Genomic DNA, 9,281 nt, shown 5'->3' with positions numbered 1-9,281 from the left:
TTGGCTGGTTGGTTGGTTGGTTGGTTGGTTGGTTGGTTGGTTGGTTGGTTGGTTGGTTGGTTGGATGGTTGGTCGGCTGGTTAATCATGAAACTAGAAACAAGTCTGTCTTGGAAGAAGTACAGCAAGAATGCCCCTTAGAGGTAATGGTGAGATGTGGTCTCACATGTTTTGGACATGTCAGGAGAGACCAACCCCTGCAGAAAGACAGCATGCTCAATGAAGTGGAGGGGCAATGAAAAAGAGGAAGGCCCTCAGCAAGATAGATTACACAGTGGCTGAAACAAGGGCTCAGACATGAGAACAATTATCAGGATGGTGCAGGACTGGGCAACGTAAGGTTCTGCTCTACATAGAGTTTCTAGGAGTTGGACCCAATTCAATGGCACCGAGCAACAAGGACAACAACAAATACTCCTGGTACACCAATGGTTTGTTCTAGATGACTAATGGAAAGCCTGCTGATTCGAACCCTCCCGGGGTCACCACAGAAGGAACCAAAAGCCCAAACCAAACTAACTGCCATCCAGTCGATTCCAGCTCATAGTGAATGTAGGACAGAGTAGACTTGCCCCTTTGGGTTTCCAGGACTCTCAAACGTTATGGGAGGAGGCAGCCTCATTTTCCTCCTGAGGAGCAACTGGTGGGTTCAAACCACTGACTTTGCAGTTAGCAGCTCAATGTGAAACCACAGCAAACAGGAGGCCTAGCAAACTGCTTTCGTAAAGACGATAGCCAAGACAACTCTATAAATCTCGGATCTGCTCTGCAACACAATGGACTTGATGGCAGGTTTGGGCTTTTTTTTTTTAACATGATATGGACATCTGTTAGATGAATCAAAATAATATGCTTCCTCTGACCTATTGGAAATATTTATTCACTCATTCATTTCTTTTTTCATATTTTCATTCAGCTTTCATTAAATAGTGTTTAAGGTCACTTGGCTTTGCAATCCCGGGCAGAATGCTCCAAGTGATGACCCATCTCACCAATAAAAACACACAAATTAGGTACCTGCCCCTAGAGAGCAGTGTGTGTGTGTGTGTGTGTGTGTGTGTGTGTGTGTGTGTGTGTGCGCAAACTCATATAACACAGGGCATGCTAAAAACGTAGGTTCTCATTCACAGCAATCAGAGGGACTTGAGAGTCTGACTTTCTGATAAGGTCCTAGGTGGTATCAACCCTGATCATTGAGTGGTTTCGTGTTGAAAATCAAGGTGCACCTGAGAGTTACGTGGACGTGGGATAAGTATGGGGCTGTTCACTGAAAGATTCCAACTCACCGGGCACTCCACGGGAGAAAGGTGATGCAGTCTGCTTCTTGGAAGACTGACAGCCTCAGACACCTCAAGGAACACTTCCGTTTTGTCCTAAAGTGTTGCTCTAAGTTGGAATGGACTTGGCAGGGGTGGGGGAGGTTGGGCTTGAAAATGCCAATTTCTAGACACCAAACCAGCCAGCGGAATCTTTAGCTCTCGGAATGACCTAGCATTCTGTGTAGTTCCATAATTTCATATCAACTTGAAAGGGTGATATTCAACCTGTTAATCAGGTCACAACCTGATGGTCCCTCCTTGTGGGTGTGGCCTTCACAGAAGGAGGATGCTGGGAACCTCTTCCCCGCCCCCCCCCCTGCCCCCCGCTCTCTCTGTCTTCACCTTCCTGCTGGTAAGCCACTCTGGGACCTGCCAGAGTCCTGTGATGCTTCCGCCACCATTGGATCCACACGATTTTGCACTTACTGGCCTGTGAGCTTCCTGCATTCTGCATCAGTGCATGTGACTGTGTGAATCTGAAGAGAGACTTATGGACTAGTATCGAACTTGTGGACATAAGTTGGACTGGCTGGGGTGTTTTCTCTGATATATAACTACTTCATTTTTTAAATCATTTTATTGGGCGCTCTTACAGATATCATAACATTTCGTAGCTCAATCACATAAAGCAGTATTGTAAATTGCTACCACAATCAGTTTCAAAACCTCTCCTTTCTTCTTGAACTCCTTGACACCAGCTCCCCTTTATCCTTCACATACCATAACCCCCAGGGACCCTTGTTCTTCATTTTTTGTCTATAATAGTTTTTTGTCTTTCCAGACTTTACACAAGCCAATATATCCATTCACATACAATTCTGCTGTTCAGTTCCATCAAGTGGGGTTATACGGTCATCAGTGCTATCAGCTCCCCACCCCTCACCCCCTCTTCCCATACCATCAGGGAACCATTACTCCTGTTACTGTTTCTGAAGGGTTATCTATCTTGACTTTCATGTACCAAACTATCTTAAATATGCAAATTCAACATGATTAATGAAGTGAAACAAATAAAAACCATAATAGTAAGGGAAGGAAATAGTAGAGAACTAGAGGATAGCTTTGTGGTTCATCAGTGCTATACTGCACCCTGGATTTATCATCCCTTCCATGTGGCCCTTCTAAGAGGGACTGTCCAGTTGTCTTACAGATGGTTTTTGAGTCTTCTACATCCATGCCCCTTCACAGCTGTTTGGTTGCTTGTTTTTGAACTTCTGCCACCTCATGGTCACACAGGCTGGTGTGCTTCTTCCATGTGGGCTTTGTTGCTTCCCTGCTAGATGGCTGCTTGTTTAACTACAAGCCTTTAAGACCCCAGATGCTATATCTTTTATTAGCCGAGCAACATCAGCTTTCTTCACCACATTTGCTTATGTACCCATTTTGTCTTCAATGATCCATTTTGTCAGGAAGGTGAGCACATTGGAATGCCACATTGTTAGAAGAAATGATTCTTGTACTTAGGTAAGATTTAAGGAGAGGCCCAAAGTCCATCTGCTTCCATGTTGCATTGGCATATATACATATATAAACAAATACACATATATTTGTACTTTTTCTTTCCTCTTTTTTTCTCCTACCCCTCTATTATGTTTACCTATTGTTAACCTCTCAGTAATTTCTCTCAGATATGATTCAATGGATCAAACACAACCAGAAAAACTACACCCTCCTTGCCATCAATTTTAGAACACTTACTTTTCCCCTGTACCCGTCACTGTTGGCTCTGCGCTCATCTCCCCCACCTCTGCCATTGTTCCAGTTGTTGTCTCTGTAAGATTGCCTATTCTACCTATCTTGATAGGAGAAAACTAGTAGATAGATAGATAGATAGATAGATAGATAGATAGATAGATAGATAGAAGTCTAACAGGGATCCTGACCTAGAGCAGATGGCTATCTTTCTTCTAAATAGAAACACTTCTTGATATAAAGTTTTCTTACACATACATGAGTGTCACTGGATTCGTTTCTCTAGTCAACCCTGCCTAACACAACTGCAAAAGCTCAAAGGGGAATACCACTTCACACACATTGGGATATTTATTAGCGCGCCCCCCCCAAAAGATAAGGGAACATGACAAGTGTGGGTGAGGGTGGAAGCAATTGGAATGTTCATCCATAGCTAATGGAAATACAAATACTGCAGCCCTTTTGGGTGATAGTTTCATTTTTTCTCAAAAAGTTCAACACAGAATTAACCTATGGCCCAGCAACTTCACTCCTGGGTGCATCCTCAAAAGCACAGCCAACAGAGTCCCAACCGTTCTTTGTACACTCATGGTCAATGCCACTTCACAGCAGCTAGAGGCCATGGGCAGAAGCAACTCAAGTGTCCAGCAGCAGCCAGAAGGATAAAGAAGAGTTTGCGTATCACCACAATGCAACATTACTCAGCCCCAAAGGAGAAGGAGGTTCTGATATATACTCTCGCACGGAGGAACCTTGGAAGCATGATGTGAGGCAAAAAGTTGGCTCTGATTCATGGCAAATTTATGTACACCAAAATGAAACCCTGCCCAGGGCAGCAAAAATAAGGAGAGCCCTCAACAAAATGGATTAGCGCAGAGTCTACAACAATGGGCTCAACAAGAAGAACAATGGTCAGGATGGCACAGGACCGGGCCGTGCTTTGTTCTGTTGCAAACAGGGTTGATATGGGTCACAACTGACTCAACAGGACCTAGGAACAAAAACAAGCAAAAAAAAAAAAAAAACCAGGCACAAGTGGTCAGACACTCTATAATTGTATGTCTATGAAAAATCAAGAATAAATTCATAGAGACAGAGTAAATTAAAGGTCACCACAGGCTGGGAGAAAGGAAGCCAATGAAGCCAAGAAACTCTGTACCCTTTGGGGAGATAAGAATGTTTTGAAAATAATGGTAATAGCTGTATAGCATTGTGAATTAATGTAAGGCCACTGAATTATATACTTTAAAATGATTAATATGGCAAAGTATATATACATACATACATATATACATATATATATATATATATATATATATATATATATATATATATATATATATATATATATATACACACACACACATACATACATACATACAGGCAGGTGATTTTAACACATAGGCAGACTACTAGTCTGGTTGGAGGGCATGCGCATCGAGTTATATGAGTGACATAAGCCAAGGGTGCAGGCTCACTCACTGTGATCAAGTTGATTCCAAATCATAGCGACAGAATATAGGACAGGGTAGAACTGCCCCTGTGGGTTTCTGAGACTGTAAATCTTTAGGGGAGAAGAAAGTCTCATCTTTCTCCTGTGAAGTCTGGTGGTTTCAAACTGTTAACCTTACAGTGAGCAGCCCAACACGTAACCTGCTATACCACCCAGATTCCCAATTCACTGCCATCAAGTCAATTCCCACTCATAATGATCATACAGGACAGGGAGAACTACCTATGTGGTTTCCTATGTGGTATACATGGAGGGGAGGAGGAGACCTCTCTCAGAGTAGCTGGCGGGTTCAAACTGCTGACCCACAACACCACTAGAGCAACAAGAGATCACAAAGAGGCAAATAAAAATATCCTGTTTACAAAACAAGAATGAAAACCTTTCGGATTATAAACCATCCAATTATCTCACTGCTCCTCAGTAGGCTACGCAATACTACTTTAAAAGAGGCATGGATTATAATCTTAGCTCTGTAGCTCATTTTCTGGGTGAACATGGACAAGCCATTAAACTTAAATGGGCTCAGTTTTGCTCATCTGCAAAACAGAGCTAACATTTGTCTCGTCCAACAGAGAGCGGGATAATGAAAGGAATGGAAGCAACAGGTATGAATTCTCTGCAGTGGCCAAGGGGAGCCATCGCAAAGCAAGCCATGATTGTTAATAACTATTTAGCAACAGGAAGGACATGCTTCTTTGAGTAGGTTCTACGATGATAGCTGCATTTACTTTCCAAGTCCTAAACATCTGCATTACTGAGTTGTATGAAAAACAAGCGTGTTTACCAGATTTTATTTGTCCTATAAGCTGATGAAATTAAATATGACTTTGAGTATCATGATTCCCAGAATGCACCATTTGCTAATTAGTGAGCAGGTTAATTTGGGGGTTGTTGTTCTTAGATGCTCTTGAGTCAGTTCCAACCCATAACAACTCCTCCATGGGCAACAGAAGGAAACGCTGCCCAGGTCTGTCCCATCCTCACACTTGTCCTTATGTTGGAGCTTGTTGTTGTAGCCACTGTGCCAACCCCTTTTATTATGTTTTTCTCTTTTTCACTGTCCCTCCATTTTACCCAGCGTGATGTCCTTCTCCAGGGACAGATCACTCATAATAACATGTCCAAAGTTCATGACACAAAGTCTCACCATCCTCCATTCTAAGGAGCATGGTGGGTGTAATTCTTCCATGACAAATGTGTTTCTTCTGTTGCTTCACCAATTTCATAACTCTAATGTATCCATTCTTCTTTAGTCTCTGGCTAATTATAGGTAACTCTATAGATGCACCACGTGCATGTGAACATTGGACAAAGAAAAGGAAGTCAAAGAAACATCAGCACATTCAAATGGTGGTATTGCAAAGACTACAGTGGACATGCAGAAAAATGAGCAATTCATTCTTAGAAAAACAATACAACCAGAATGCTCCTTAGAAGAAAGGATAATGAGTCCTCAGGTCCCTTGCTTTGGACACAATATTAGGGAAGACAAATCACTAGAGAAGCATGGAATTGGTTAAGCAGAGGATCTATGCAGATAAGGGAAACCTTCAAAGACCTGGATGGACAAAACAGTCATACCAATGGACTCGAACACACCAACTATGAAGATGGTTCCGGACCCAGCAGGGTTCCATTCTGTTGTCCATAAGCTTGCCAGGAACCAGATCCAACTTGCAGGCAACAAACAACGACAATGATACGGTTCTATAATTTGAGCATTCTGTTGCGTCACCTTTCTTTGGAATGGGTACAAACCGACTCTTCCAGTCAGTCGGCCAAGTAGCTGTCTTCCAGATTTCCTGGCATTGATGAGTAAGTGTGTCCAGTGCTTTGTCAGCTTGCTGCAGCATCTCCATTGGTATTCCATAGATACCTGGACCATTGTTTTTGGCTAATGATTTCAGTCCAGCTTGCACTTCTTCCTTCAGTACCATTGACTCTGACTCATAAGCTATCTCTGAAATGGTTGAATGCCAACTAGTTCTTTTGGGTACTGTAACTCTGTGTATTCTTTCCATCTTCTTGTGATGCTTGTTACATCATTCCATATCTTGCCCATAGAATCTTTCAATGTTGTGGAGGGGCAGCAAAAACAAGGACGGCCCTTGACAAGATGGATGGACACAGTGGCTACAACAATGGGCTCAGGCCTAGGAACCATTGGGAGGACGGCACAGGACCGACGGTGTTTCCTTCTGCTGTGCACAGGGTCACTATGGGTCAGAACCAACTCGATGGCACCTACCAACAACAACATGAAACAAAACTTCTAAAATATGTTTACTGTACATGAGAAAATTACTGGTGAGATGAACTTATATCTTGGAATGCATTTGTTTAAGTAAAAACACTGAAGCATCTTAACCCTATAATGCCTGAATTTTTAATTTCAGGGGAAAAATTGTTTTTATTCTTTACTTTCATAGTTATCAATATATATTAATATACGTTGCACTTAGTGTTGCAGGGTTAAGAACCTTTGACCACTAAACCTTAAGTCACAGTTCAGAAGATACATAATGATGGCAGATTAGACCAAAATGAAACGAAAGTAGCTGTCTTCAGTTGGGGGGCCACTCCCATACTGCTCTGTTTCCGCACCCCAGAGTGATCCCATATGCCCTTTTCTCTCTCTGCTCCATCCTCCAGAGTCTGAACCCCAGCCTTCATCTTTGTCTTAATCAGACCTGAATCTTTCAATCAGAACAGATGTTTTTCTAATTTGGAGGCTGGTACAGGGATCCAGGGGAAAACCCGAGTGATGTAAAGACTGGCTGTTTGCAACCTAGTCAGTGGCTTTGTGAAAGAAAGGTCTGGTGCTCTGGTCCCATAAAAATTGCATTTTCTGTAGGTGAAATCCTGAAACAGATACCCTGATATCACTGCTAGAAACTTAATCTCCCTCTTTGGAAACAAGGGCAGTGTGTACGTTGCATAGCAACCAAATCTCTTGACAAACAGAGTCAGAAACAACAGCGTCTGGCTATAAGACCTTGCGCCTTGGAATGTGAGTTGCTCTCCGTGGTCCTGACAGTAATCCAGTCTTCCATACCAGTCTCCTGTACTAGCCTCCTGAATCTCTTCTGAGCTTCATTCCAGGGATCCGACTCATAATTTTTTTCTGTTCTAATGATCGTTTTAGTACACCCACATTTTACAATCCAGGTCTGGTCTAAGTCTGCTGCATTATCCGTGGGGAACCCAGTTCAATCTAGTTGGAAGCCCCCTCCCCCCACCCCTTTCAATCAAACATCCTCTGAAGTCTTCTTTCAATCAAACAATGCACTGGCTTGGTTAATAAAGACTCTCTGCCTTGGACTTCATGCTCTTAAAACAAAAACAACATCAACAACAACAACAAAAACAACAACAGTATTTCATTGTGTCTTGGGGTGAAAGGTCATACAACAGTTTAGGTTCCTAGTCAACAAATCCTACACAAATTGTTCAGTGACATCAATTGTTTTCTGCACAAAGTGTGAACAGCCTTAATACTTCCATTCTGCCTGTTCCATTTTCCTGTTTAAAAACAAACACACGACAAACCCATCAGCTTCCTATGGTCCAATCCAATGCCCATTTGTCCCTGCCTCAGCTTAATAATATGCTGGCTGCATGAATAATGGAGCACTATGATTCAGCTGTAAAGAGTGAAGAAGCTCCGATGTATACCACAATCTGGATGGGCCCAGCAAACGTCTCTCTGAGCTAACCAAGGCAGTCTTAGAGGGACAATTACTGTGTGATCTCACTTACATGAACTAAGCAAGTAGACACAAGCCAAAGATGGTTAGCATTTACCAGCAGTGGGAAGGGCTGGGGGCAAGAGTGTCTGCTTGTGCTCCTGGTACAATCATCTGGGAAAGGATAGAGAAAATGGTTGGATAACTTGAGGAATAGCATTAATGTCACAGGTGATAGGTGTAGAAATGATTGTATGGGCACAGATTCTGCTGTGTATATTGTCACCGCAATAAAAGAAGAAGAATGGCCATGCACGTTCTTGTAACTAGAGTTTGGTGCACTTCCATGCTTATTTGCATAAGGGATATTACTAAAGGTGGGCTTGCTAATTCTAAGGATGCCTTCTAATCTCAAAGATGACGTGTCAAGTCTTACTGCTGGAAGGTATGTACTAGGTACTAGGTAGGCCAGTCTTCACTGTAGAAGGATGGGATCCAGTCCCAAGTTCTGATGACTTGTGTATGGTGGACACAGTTCCCAGGCTCTGATGTCTGCTACAGTCAGCTCCCCCACAACGTCTTCTTTGTAATACTGTAAAGCAGACTGGGAGAATGGGTGTGGGGGCATCAACAATGGAAGATCTAACAATAGGAGCTCCGTGAAATGAATCTGACACGGACCATGCTTTAATACACGCTGCAGCCATCTGCAGGGAAGCAGCAGAAAAGTATTTAAAGACAGAGATGTTCCTCAATGCAGAGTGTCTGCAACAAAGCAAATAAAGAAATCCCTTGGCAAACAGTCTAAACACCGTGGGTTCCTGAACACGTATTTATGCACAGAAAAGAGACATTGCCTAGCTGGCATCAAAGTCTTGTTACTCTCTTATTCTTTGTCGTGGAATATGCTCACCCCTGCTTCATTGAGTGCGGATTTTTAATAGATCAGTTAATTTTAAATGGCTGCTGAGTTCAATTGTCGGCCCGTAGTCTCACCATCTCTAGATCACGTCTGGTACTAAGTGGTCCACAGACTGTCTTTTCTTCAATCTGTCAAGTTTATCATATTCAA

The sequence above is a fragment of the Echinops telfairi genome, unplaced genomic scaffold (assembly GCF_000313985.2).
Source record: "Echinops telfairi isolate 266 unplaced genomic scaffold, ASM31398v2 ScPeMD7_5;HRSCAF=22, whole genome shotgun sequence".
NCBI lineage: Eukaryota > Metazoa > Chordata > Mammalia > Afrosoricida > Tenrecidae > Echinops > Echinops telfairi.
This window is presented reverse-complemented; position numbering follows the sequence as displayed.